The sequence below is a fragment of the Dipodomys ordii genome, unplaced genomic scaffold (genome assembly GCF_000151885.1).
Source record: "Dipodomys ordii isolate 6190 unplaced genomic scaffold, Dord_2.0 Scaffold30, whole genome shotgun sequence".
Classification (NCBI taxonomy): domain Eukaryota; kingdom Metazoa; phylum Chordata; class Mammalia; order Rodentia; family Heteromyidae; genus Dipodomys; species Dipodomys ordii.
This window is the reverse complement of record NW_012267246.1, coordinates 6,042,610-6,055,948: the sequence shown is the minus strand read 5'-3', so window position 1 is coordinate 6,055,948 and position 13,339 is coordinate 6,042,610. Positions and strand designations below refer to the sequence as shown.

At 35.3% G+C, this 13,339-nt stretch overlaps 1 pseudogene; it reads left to right on the top strand.

The window, feature by feature from the left end:
* The first annotated feature begins 770 nt into the window (after window positions 1-770).
* The window catches only part of LOC105985552, a 22,088-nt pseudogene continuing 9,519 nt past the window's right edge, over window positions 771-13,339 (top strand).

The following is a 13,339-nucleotide window of genomic DNA, read 5'->3' as shown; positions in this document are numbered from 1 at the left end:
CAGAAAAGTCTCTGGGACTCTACTCCAATTAATTACTAAAAGCCAGAATTGGAGCTGTGGCTCAATTGGCAGATGCTAGCTAACGTTGAGGTAAAAAAGCTCAAGGACAGCCCCCAGGAGTTCAAGCCCCAGTATCTGAACAAAAATTAATATAAAATAACAGTGTGGAACAACTGGCTAATCTATAAACTAGAAAAATTCTTATTTTATGTTAAAAAACATATTTGTGTTAGTTATTGTCAAGATTGAGTTTCCTTTTATGCTTTTAGGGCATGGACTGCAATTCTCTTACTTGTGCGTGCCTTTGCTACTTGAAAGACAAATTTGCATCCTTGCAAACAGCTAATGTTGATCAGGTTGGCTCTTACTGAAATCTCACTATCTCTGCCCTACAGGTAGCTAGAAACTCAGGCATAAGCCACCCACAAGAGGCAAGCAACAACAACAACAATAATAACAATGCAATAATAATAATATAATAATAAAAGCCTCATATGGTCTGAAAGTATGTAATTCATAGAATATTTTAAGTCATGCCTTTTCTAGCACATTCATTAGGAGGTTTTATTTTTAAAGCCTCTTTCAAACATCTTCTGTTTTCTAATGCACTATAGAATTAATTTAGGTACTTTGGACACTGTTTCATGTAAAAGCATTTATTGTTTACATGCTTCTGATAGCACAGCCAAATCTAAATGCACTCTCTGGTTTTTTGCCAGAGGACAGGGAACTCTGCTGCCATTCGCACAGCTCTCAGGCTGATTGCGACAATGGATGAGATTGGTGCGAAGCCACCTGTGTTGCTTGGCAAAGGCATGGGTCTCTCTCGCCGGATGGAGTGGCACTGCCTTTCTGCCAGCCATATACTCAGCCGGCAGAGGTCAACCACTTCTTCAACACAGAGCCAACCATTGGGACACGGTGACACATTTGGTTGATTACCTTTCATCTTTTCTAAGAGCCAGGCAGCACCCACCAGATGCCCCATTTCCACTGCCGATGCTGTGTGCTTTCCTCTCTACAGCCAGCACATGCAATTGTCCCTGTAAATGTCTTTGGCCCCGTTAAGTCTTATGGAAAGGTCCGAGAACTCCTAACAAAAAGATGGGATTCTACATTCCATTGCTCAGAAGTTGAAAACACGACACCAAGCAAAAGGAAAACAGGGTTGTGATTTGCACGGTAAGGTTTACCGAAACATCTGGGTTTTGTAAATAATTTTTAAAACTATTTTTGTCATCTTTAAGTAGTTGTACAAAGGAGTTGCCATCCGTGGAGTGAGGTTCTAGAGCAGGGCCTCTTGATCAGAATCAGCCTTTCCATATTGTCATTCTCCCCTCCCAACCTGCCCCTGCCCTCATCTAAATGTTAGCTCAAGTACTGAGGTTTTCGTGCAATTGAACAAGGCAATTCATGGTATGATGCCTGATGATGTCACCACTCTATCATCTTCAAGCACCTTTGACCTACCCCTTCTCTTAGAGTAATGAATGATTTTTATATAAAAGTTTAGCTCAACCACTCCTTTTGGGGGAAAATATAAAACACACAATAGTATTTATTTTTTTATCCAACTAAATCATGGGTGATGTTGCCTTTATTAGAAATCCAAAGATCAAGGAGGCAAAGCTGTGGGTCAAAGTGGTAGAGTGTTAGCCTTCAGCAAAAGAGTGTAGGAACAGTGCCAGGCCCTGAGTTATAGACCCAGAACCAACCAAACACACACACACACACACACACACACACACACACACACACACAAAATTAAGGTCAAGATGCTCTTGCCCTACTCAAAAGATTCCAGAATCTTCCAAACCCATATGCTTAGGCTTGATGTTTTAAAACTCCATTTAAAAATTCATTCTTTGGGATATTTATATTTATATTATTTATGTTATATTTCTGTTTTTAGAAAATGTCATGAAAATAATTTAGACACAATAGCCATGATATTCCAATATATTTTGAAGTTTTCTGAAAAAGTTTCAGTTTTAAGAATGACATTCATGTAAGGTAGATGTTAACATTTATAAATGTATTACAAAGGAAAACTAACAAAGCAAATAAATATGACATGATTTCTTTAACAAAAAAAAATCTGGGTGACATAATCTTGTATTAAAAAAATCCCATGGATTCGACTCCCAAGTTACTTGAGCTGACATGAAACTTTGGCAGAGTAGCAGACTATAAAATTAACCCTTAAAAATCAATGGCTTTTCTGTATTCTAATAATGGGAAGAGCACAGCTGAAATCAGGAAAGAAACTCCTTTTGTAATAGCCCCACTAAAAATAAAATACACAGGAGTTAACTAAAGAAGTGAGGGAGTGAGGGTCCTCTATGATGAAAAATTTTTTAAACTTAGAAAAGGAAATTCAAGCAGAATTAAGGAAGTGGAAGAACCTTCCATGCTCCTGGATTTGGAAGATCAACATCTTGTAAATGGAAATACTGCCAAAGGCTATCTACAAATTCAATGCAGTACTTATCAATATCCCAATCTCATTCTTCAATGAAATAGAAGCAATTCAAAAATTCATATAGAACAATAAAAACTCTGAATAGAAAAAACAATCCTTAGCAGAAAGAACAGTGATGGAGGAATATCAATACCAAATTTCAAATTCTACTACAAAGTCATAGCAATAAAACAGCTTGGTACTGGCACAAGAACAGACCTGAGGACCAATGGAATAGAATTGAAAACCCAGAAATGAACCTACAGACCTAATCATCAATAAGGAAGCTAAAAAATAGAATGGAAGAAAGACAGCCTCTTCAGTAAATGGTGCTGGCAAAATAGGTTATTCACCTGTAGAAAACTAAAGTTAGATCCTTATATATAACCCTGCACTAGAATCAACTCAAAATGGATCAAAGACCTCAGAGCCAAAGCAGTCACTCTGAAAACATTACAGGATGGAATAGGAGAAACCCTAGGTCTCCTTGGCACAGGCCAACATTTTCTTAATAGAGACCCAGAAACACAACAAATCAAAGAAAGGTTGGACAAATGGGATTGCATGAAGTTGTAGAGCTTCTGCATGGCAAAGGCCATAGCTAACAAGATTAATAGAAAGCCCACAGATTGGGAGAAAATCTTTACTAGCCATACAACAGACAAGAGTTTCATATCTAAAATACACTTGGAACTCAAAAAATTAAATCCCCCAACAACAAATCCTCAAAGAAACAACTGCCCCATTAATAAGTGGGCTAAAGACTTAAAGAGAAACTTCTCTTTAAGAGAATGGCCAATAGACACATGAAGAAATGCTTAACCTCTCTAGCCATAAAAGAAATGCAAATCAAAACAACATTGAGATTCCATCTCACCCCAGTTAGAATGGCAACAACAGATGCTGGAGATGTGGCCAGAAGGGAACCCTGCTGTATTGTTGGTGGGAGTGTAAACTTGTTCAACCACTTTGGAAAGCAGTATGGAGGTTCCTCAAAGACTCCATATAGAGCTCCCCTATGACCTAGCAATCCCACTTTTTGGGCATTTACCTAAAAGGATCACAAACCGGACCATACTAAAGCTACCAGCACAACTATGTTTTTCTCAGGAATATTCACCATAGCTAAGATATGGAACCAACTCAGATGCCCCTCAGTAGATGAATGGATTAAGAAAATGTGGTATAGGAAATGGAAAGACTTGGAAAAAAATTATATTAAGTGAAGTAAACAGATCCAAAGAAACAATAAGTCCCATGGTTTCCCTTATTTGCAATAACTAATTTACTCATAGGATAATCTTACCAGACAAGCAGAAAAGGTCAAAAGCTATGTACATCTGACCATACAAAGTGAGCTAATTGAAATAATTTGGGAAGGGGAAGGAAATAACAAAATGTTGACCCAACGTAACAATGAGATGAACAAGACACTTTGTTGAAAACCATCTTTACAACTTAGGGATGGAAGGGAGGGAGGAACTGGGAAGGTGAAGATGGAAGGGATGGTAGGGGAAAAACAAAGGAGTGGGTAACAATGCTCTGTAGGAAATGGATTCATTATCTTACTCATGTAACTGTAAATTCTCTGTACAGTATCTGTACAATAAAAATATTTTAAAAAAGAATCCGAGGAACTGACAAAAGATATAAAGACCTATTTTTTAATTTTACAATAAATTCTAGTGATCATAAAATTAAAAATCATATTAATATTTGGAACTGCCTAACTTATATCCCTACAATTAGTTCCATTTTTATTAGACTCTACTGAATCTCAAGCAATTTGATAAAAGTAGCCTGTGAAGCCTTCCTATAGTAAACAGTTAAAGTACTTCTGTTCCAGGTAAGCAAATCTCAGGTGGTCTTCTCTATATGAAATTTTTTTCTAGATTTTGTTGTTGAAATTTTTCCCACAATCAATCTCTCTCTCTCTCTCTTTCATCTATCATTAACCTGTGGAAAGAATATCATTAGGCTCCAAATTCTATAAACATTGATGTTGAATTCAGTTATTGATTCTTTATTAACTTTAATGTTAAAAAAATGAAGGTAACATGATTTACAAAAAATCCTTGAAGAAGTCTGTCATTCTCCCCATTTTCTGCAATGCTTACAAATGCATAATATAAATAAACTAGTTATAGTTAAAATCAGGAAATTTACATGAATGTATTATGCATAAGAAAAATCGATTCTTTGGTTACAAAGTTTTATATTCATTCAATTTTCTCTTTTTACTACTTCTCATAGTATGATTCTAGTAACTCCCATTATACATGTAAGTGTATGTCCTCATAAAGCTTAAGATAGGGAAATTCTTTTTTTTTTTTTTGAGTCCGGTCGTGGGGCCTGAACTCTGGGCCTGGGGGCGCTGTCCCGTATGGTTCTAGTAACTCCCATTATACATGTAAGTGTATGTCCTCATAAAGCTTAAGATGGGGAAATTCTTTTTTTTTTTTTTTGGGTCCGGTCATGGGGTCTGAACTCTGGGCCTGGGGGCGCTGTCCCTCAGCTCTTCAGCTCAAGGCAAGCGCTCTACCACTTGAGCCACAGCGCCACTTCCGGCTTTTTACTTTTTGCTTATGTGGTGCTGAGGAATCGAACCCAGGACCTCAGGCATGCAAGGCAAGCGCTCTACCACTGAGCCACCTTCCCAGTCCAAGATGGGGAAATTCTATTACCACCAACCTCACCCCAGCCCTGCCCCTCCCCCTCCTACTTCCTGCTCATTCAATATTGTATCCTCCTTAGTCTTGGCAAATGATTTATCCTAAACAATCTATAAAGTTCTTTCAATTCATCAATCATTATCTCCATCTCTGAGGAGGTCAGTTCGTATATTTCAGACATAAGTAAATTAATTTTCAAGAATACATGGTAATTTATATATTCGGGGACGTATATAGTTAATGCAGGTTTTAAACCTTGTTAAACACTCATTATCAAGAGATAAATCTACTTGAATCTTACTCATATGTCAAAAGACCTAGCATTAAATATATCTTTCTTCAGCAGATAATGTTTATCCTTCCATTATGCATTTGACTGTGTTTCATGCATGTGTGTGCATAGTAGATACATACATGCTGATCATATATTTTTATTTTTAGACACTAAGATCTATAATGTAATTATTTTAGAAATATATTTTATTTTATTATTAGAATTTTTAATGTATTTCTAAGCATTGAATTAGTAGTATACCACAGACATCCCTCTTTCAAGGTGCTATCTTTGGAAGATTTAAATGCATATCAGCCTCTGTATTTCATCAAAATATTGTAGTAAACTATTTTGTTAATTCCATAAGTTTCTAAGAACTCCTTCATAATACAAATTGAATATGGTTCCAGATAGTGTTCCAAACATATTTAGCACTGAATACTTGAAATTTGAAGAAGAATAAAGTTAAATGACACTATGTTTTGAGTGAGAGAAAGATGGAAGTATTAAGAGCAATTAGAGTTGTCAGCACTTCAAAACAAACTGTTTGGAAAACAGAGGAGACCTTGGGCGCTAGTTCCTCTGGATGTTAATCAATATGATGGCTTAAAGGAGGAATTTGTGTGTGTGTGTGTGTGTGTATATGTGTGTTGGTGCTAATTAAGCACAGTTTTTAAATGTCACATCTGTTGTTAATAACACATATAAGATTTATTACATGTAAGATTTAATCTTGCACAGATCTGGCATATTTAAAAAATATCGGGTAAGATTTAAATCTGAGATGATTTTTTTCCTCTTTGTTTTAATAAAATCCAGTATCTAGGGCTAGATTTTAAGCATAAACCTTTGAAATGGATTTATAGGTACCTTTTTTGTTAGGATATAGTTTGTGACCTAAAAATACTTATTAATATTTGTATTTTAGGATAATAATTATAATGCAAATGAGTAATACAAGGATATAAATAATTTTAATAATGAGATTTTTTTAAAATAATGAGTAGTTTGGGGGCAGGGTCAAGTAATCTGAGATCATTTAGATTTAAGTATCATTGTGTTGATATTTGTAAGTATTCCTTATTCACAGGTCTGCCTAACATAGATTTTATTTCACATTCTCTTGTATACAAGTCTGTGAAAAATAACAATATGAACAATATAACATTTCACTTGAAATACAAATTCACATTAGAGATTTTTTTCCTAAAACTTTTTATTGAAGTCTTCCTGTTCATGAAGTCCCACTATTTATGACCATACAAATTGTATGTTTAAGTAATGTTTTCATTAATTGTTCAAATATAATTTGTCTTGTTTTTTTGACTGCAGCTTGGAATGGCAAAACACATCAGAAATGGTAATGTTTTCTTTGACCTCTTTCTCCATCTAATTGGAGAGCAGAGCTTCTGTGATGATAATGGTCTCCATGGATACACAGACTAGGTACTGGGAGGTTCAAAAGCAGCTTAACTATGTTGGAAAGGACCCATGAGGTTGTTCCTTTGCATTTCAACAGATAAAACAATGCTTCTTTTGATACTGAAATAAATGCAGAGGAGACTTCACCACGTATCCATGGTTTACAAATGTCATCTATGCATGGTTATCCAGTCTGGGGGACTGTATCTAAAACTGCAATTTGTCAAAGTAAATTTTAATGGGTACAATTTGCTACTGTTCTCTGGAGAGATCAATATCCTTGTGCTGTTCAAATAATGGAGAGACAAATTGCCCAGTTGGAAGATTCATCATGTTGGTTGTGAATGTCAGATAAATGTTATGTGCTGGAGGGACATCAGAAAGGCTGCTGAGAGAAATGAGATACTTTATAAATAATAGTTATGTAAAGAGAAGCTTGACTAATATGAACACCAGTTTAATTTTTCTTCTTGCCTTTCTGGAATACAAGAGTTGAAGGAAGATAAGGAAATAAAACCTTAACTATTTTACATTTTAACATTTTTTGACAATAGCCTTTCCTAGTGACACATACTCTTAAGTATGAATTGTGTGTGTGTGTGTGTGTGTGTGTGTAAAGTGGGACAGTACAACTTCTTGGTAGTCAAGACTTATTGATTTTGTTTTCTATTAAAATGGTTGGTTCGTCTTAAGATTTTCATCATGAACACCATGTAAGAGATTAAGGTATAAAATTTATCTTTAATGCCTCTTCAGTCTACTGAAAGAGTGAATTAAAAATAGGCAATTTTTTTATTGGGAAAATACCGTACAGAGGGGTTACAATTACATGAGCAAGGTAATGAGTACATTTCTTAGCAAGCATTGTTGCCTCCTCCTTTGTTTCCCCTTCCCATCCCTTCCCATTCCCCCTTCCACCACCCTGCCCCAGCCAAAGTTGTAAAGTTCATTTTTCAACATAATGACTTGTACATCTCATTGTTGCAATAGATCCACCTGTATCCCTATTTAAACGGTTTGTTTTTACCCTTCCCCTCCACAAATTATACCAACATCAAATACAGTGAAAGCAGTGATTGTACTGTGGGGGAAGGACATACAAAGCAACAAAGAAATCATCTTATAAATACGTTAGAAACAATCTCAAGAAAGAAAAAAAAACATTTGAATCCTTATCTTGGGGTTAATTTTTCCTAACATCAACTTATCTGACTGTTTCTGCTTGTCTTAGACATATACTAGTTATTGCAAATAAGGGAAACCATGGGAACTATGTTTCTTTGGGCCTGGCTTAATGTGCAAGATTATCAAATGAACAATTGACAATTTGACATGAAATAAAAAAGGCAAAAATCATTTCATTTCTTTCTTTACAGTCAAGCATTCTAGCGAGTTACTATGAGGCAACTACTGAATACAAGACAGACAATCACCCACCATCATGTGCTGGCCCATTAGGATAGGAAGATTTCTCTGGAAGGCTATGTTTGTTTGACAACATTTATGCTCTACTCTGTCACTCATCCTCAAAATCAGTCATTTTAATTCCAGAGCTTTGTGTCACATAATTTAAAAAAATTTACCCTAATAAAGTTTAATTACATGTTGTTTTTACAAGGAAATATCACTAACATTTATTTTAAATTTGTTGGGCTGAATATTTAACCTATACGTATCACAAACACAAGGAAAAGAAGGAAGCCCACAGAAATTGTTAATGTACTACAAAGTCCTGTTACAATTGCTGTGGTAGTCTGCTCTTCTTTTTCATCTGGTAATATTATGTTACATGTGGTATGATATTATCAAGGAATAAAGTAGCTTTTAGTGAAGATACTCATAGCAGTACTTTCTAGTTAAAAATTATCTCAATTAGTGTTTTTGATAAAATGTAAAACTGCATTAATTTTGTAAAAAACACATTAAGTTTTGTATATAGTCCCAAAATATATTCACATCTTTTTATGAGCACTACAGTGTGCATTTAAAGCTTGTTGGTTTTTATACTCAAGTCAGCAATGCAATTCATAATATATAGGTATGGGCTTAGAACTAGACTATGTAACTAAAATGATACACAAAATAATATTAAATATTTATGGCTGTAGTGATATCATTAAATGTATCAGTCATTATAATTAAGACCTTACAGGTGAGGAAAAATGCCACATTAAACATCATATTTTCACTGAACACAGAAAATATATAGTCTATTTATCCAAAAGTAGATAAAATTGACTGTTTCAATGATAAAAGACTGCTCTACTGTGCTCTGTTAGTGACTTATGACTCTTCAAATCCCATTTTATGCATCTCAGTCTAGAACAGTTCTATAGGACTCTGATGAATTTCAGAAATTTCTCCTCATTTTCCATAGGTACAATGTCTATTTGCCTCTGATCATATTAAATAATATTTATCAAAATAAACTCCAGGAAATGGAAGGAAGTCTTTTTCTTGGTTGGATTTTGTGTGTCTTTTCTTTTTGTTTTTGTCTTGTTTGTTCATTTATCTGTCTTTGGGGGGCAAGGAGGAGCACAGAAATGGTAGGACAAAGAATGAACAAATGCTTCATTGGTACTCAACAGACACTGTGTTGAAGATGAACTATACAACTTGTGGGTTGGGATAGAAGGGAAAAACTGGGAGAGAGGAGGGAAGGAGTGACATTGTCCAAAATGAAATGTGCTCATTGCCTGACTTGTGAAACAGTAGCTGTTCTGTATATCATCTTTATAATAACAATAAAAAATGAAAAATACAATCCCATTTGTCCAACAAGTTCCTCAAAAGACTACACATAGAGCTCCCCTATGATCCAGCAACCCTACTTCTGGGCATTTACCCAAATGACCACAAACAAGTCAATACCAAAGCTACAAGCACAGCTATGTTCATCACAGCATTGTTTACCATAGCTAAGATATGGAACCAACCGAGATGCTCCTCAAATGGATCAAGAAAATGTGATATATATATATATATATATACATATATATACACATATATATATATATACACACACACACACATAATGAAATTCAATGCTTTCATGAAAAAGCATGACATTATCCCATTTGTTAGGAAATAGAAACACTTGGAAAAAATCATATTAAGTGACATAAGCCAGACTCAAAGAAAACAAGTCCCATGGTTTCCCTTATTTGTAATAATTATTATACGTCTAGGATAATCTTAATAGATGAGCCGAATAGATCAATAGCTATGAACATATAACCATATAAGATGATGCTAAGGAAAATGAACTCCAAGACACAGGAAGTTTTTCTTTGTTGTTGTTGTTTTTAATGTAGTGTGTGATTTCTTTTTCTTTTGTGTTTCTGCCCCTCCCATGCCCGCATGATATACCCCCTGTTGTCACTGTATTGGCTTTTATACCCTGGGTATTGCAATGTACATTTATCTGAATTAGGAAAGGGAAGAGGAACAGCAAAATGGTGAGACAAAAGACAAAGGGGATGCCTGAGACCAGAGGCTCACGCCTGTAATCCTAGATACTCCAGAGGCTGAAATCTGGCGATTCAAAGCCAGCCCGGGCAGGAAAGTCCTTGGGACTCTTATCTCCAACTGGAAGTGGCGCTGTGGCTCAAGCGGTAGAGGGCTCGCCATGAGCTGAAGAGCGCAGGGACAGTGCCTAAGCCAAGAGTTCAAGCCCCATGACCCACCAAAAAAAAAAAAGACAAAAGGGAAACCTATGCAACAGCGACACTCACAAAACAATATGTTGTAAATGATCTGTACAAACTTGGGGGTGGGGGGAAGAAGGGAGAAAAATGGGGGAGGTTAACAAGTTAGACAAGAAATGTAATTACTACCTTACTTATGTAACTGTAACCCCTCTGTACATCACCTTGACGATAAAAAAAAAATGAAAAATACACTTCTCATGGAATTTTTGACTTCCATAAGAGGTATTTGTGTTTAAATACATATTTGAAACCTATTTAAAAAGCAAAAATAATAAACGTTTCAAAATGATGTTGTCCATGTAGGGTAGTTTTGATTATTTGGTTTCCTCTGCCATGCTATGAAATTCAAATGCTAGGGATGAATCTAGAAAATGTTTTCCCATCCTGGATGTACCATAAAAATAATTGCCACATTTATTAGTGGCCTCGGATGGAAATAATCTGGATTAGAGGGAAAAAGACTTAAATAAATATTGAGAGCTGAATATACCACCTTTTTTCTCAAGTAATTTATGACTATTTGCAAGGAATATTTTGTTGTGGTAGTATGATTTTTCTGACTTCCATGTTTTAAATGGTAATTTTTTCTCCTCTCTGTTTTACTTAATTTTTAAAGTTATTTGGGTAAATAAAATAATATATATTAAAAATACATAGGGATATTTTGAGAGGTAAGCAAATTGTGCTAACTCAGTTTAATATCCAACAACTCTTGCAGTTGAAATGTTGTACATGTGTCTTAAAATGTTTAAATTCTACTCTTTGTAAGCTTTGTACCTGCCCATGTGTGTCCATTCCCAATGGAGCCTCAAACAATGGAATGTAAATTGCTCAAAATAAGCTAGATAAAGACACAGAAATTCCATTTAGGTTTAATTTTAAGCTTGGTATCGGTATGTAATCTGATGATTAGCACCAAAATGGTGCATTACACAAGTGAATAGTAATTGCTTTTCCCTCTTTCTAATACTCTGACAAGTCTTTTTCCCCAATGCCAGATATACTCTGTCTGAATACAATGTTCAGGCAGGATAGATACTGATAGATGAGTCATAATACACTCACTCATTCAGCAAATCTTTGAGTGTATCCTTGGTATCTGTCATCTTGTGACACACTGGTGATAAAAAAAATCAGGGTGTGTCTACATGGTGAAGAGCAGATGACTTCAGGCAAATAATTTTGAGAAATTGCAGTGGGACTCAAAATGGTAAATGGAAACAACTGTCATGTGGAGAACAAGGTCAAAGGCTTTCAGAAGGATTCCTCTATTGTGTAGTTCTTTATTAGTGATAGACAGAAATTTGTAAACAGAAAATGCTACCAGTGTATAAGAACTGTCTTGGGCAAAGAATATACACAATGGATCAGACACGTTGTATTCATGGATATACATTGACCAAAAAGGTCCCTAATTTGAAGGTCATTTCCTGGGTGAGACAAATGCCTAGATGTAAGTCTGTGTCAGAAGGGGAGAGGAGAAATACATGAATTCACAAAGAGAAAGAATGGAGTGAATACTGAGTCATAATAAGTAAGCAATCTTAATAGGAATTAATATTTGGTAAGCTTACATTAAGTAATCCCTGTCATTTTTTTCATATTTAACTTAAAATTTGTTTATTATATTTAAGGAGTTGTACAGAAGAGTTGACATTCGACAATGCAGTTTATAAATACAGTGAGTCTTGATCGTATTCAACACTTTCAATCTTCTCACTCATCCGCGACAACACACCCCTTCCCTCACATTTGTTTTAAGGCTCCCAGATTCTGAGTGCTCTACTGATTCCCAAAGGGCAGAAAAGCCAACAAAATACATATCCAGCTTCTTTCTGTCAGCAGCCACTCTTGTGTTCATCATAGCATCAAGAGCCATCCCCTTCCCCTCTTGCTGTCCACAGTCACGGGCTTGAATTATTCCCCACAAATTTTTGGACAGCTGATGAGGGGTTGGGAACTCACAATGCAAATGACATAGTAGAGCACTCAAGATTTGGGGGCTAAAAACAAATGTTGTCAATGTATTCAACATCATCCTTTCTCTGTTAGTTTGCTTTAATATAATTGATGATCAAATGACAGGATTAACAAATATGTGGAGGGTTGTTACACATACTAGACTGGTATGGATGTTTATGCCATGTTTATAGTCTGAACTGATAGAAACTGAGCTTAATCTTAATGTGGAAACATTCTAAATTCTAATTTGGAAAGTGTCTAAGGTAAGGATTGCTGTAATGCAAATAAAACCTACAATGTTGACAATTAAGAATATATACTGCCCTTAGTAAAAAAAAAAAACTTCTACTATACTTTTTTGATATTTCTTTAATAAGTATATAATATTTACCTAAGATACTCTTAGATAAAACATTCTTTTTTTCATTAAATTTATTTCTCAATCTCTCCTATATAGCGCAACTCTATTCTTTTCTAAAGCATAGCAGAACTTGTTTCACAATTGTTTTTATTGCTATGAACAAATAAGAAAATAGAGCATCTAGTGAATCAGAATTAAAATTAAGATGAGAGTATTGGCTAAGGAAAGACCCTTAAATGAGGTCATTCTTTCCAAAGAAGATGGCCAAGAAGGGCCATGAAATTCTTTCTTTTTTTTTTAAATTTAATTTAATTTTATTTGTGAACATACTGTACAGAGGGGTTACAATTGTATGGGCAGGATAATGCGTACATTTCTTACCAAGCATCGCAGCAGCCTCCTCCTTTATTTACCCTTCACATCACTTCCCAGCCTTCCCCCTCCCCCCCAATCCCAATCCTTCACCTTCCCCCCCCC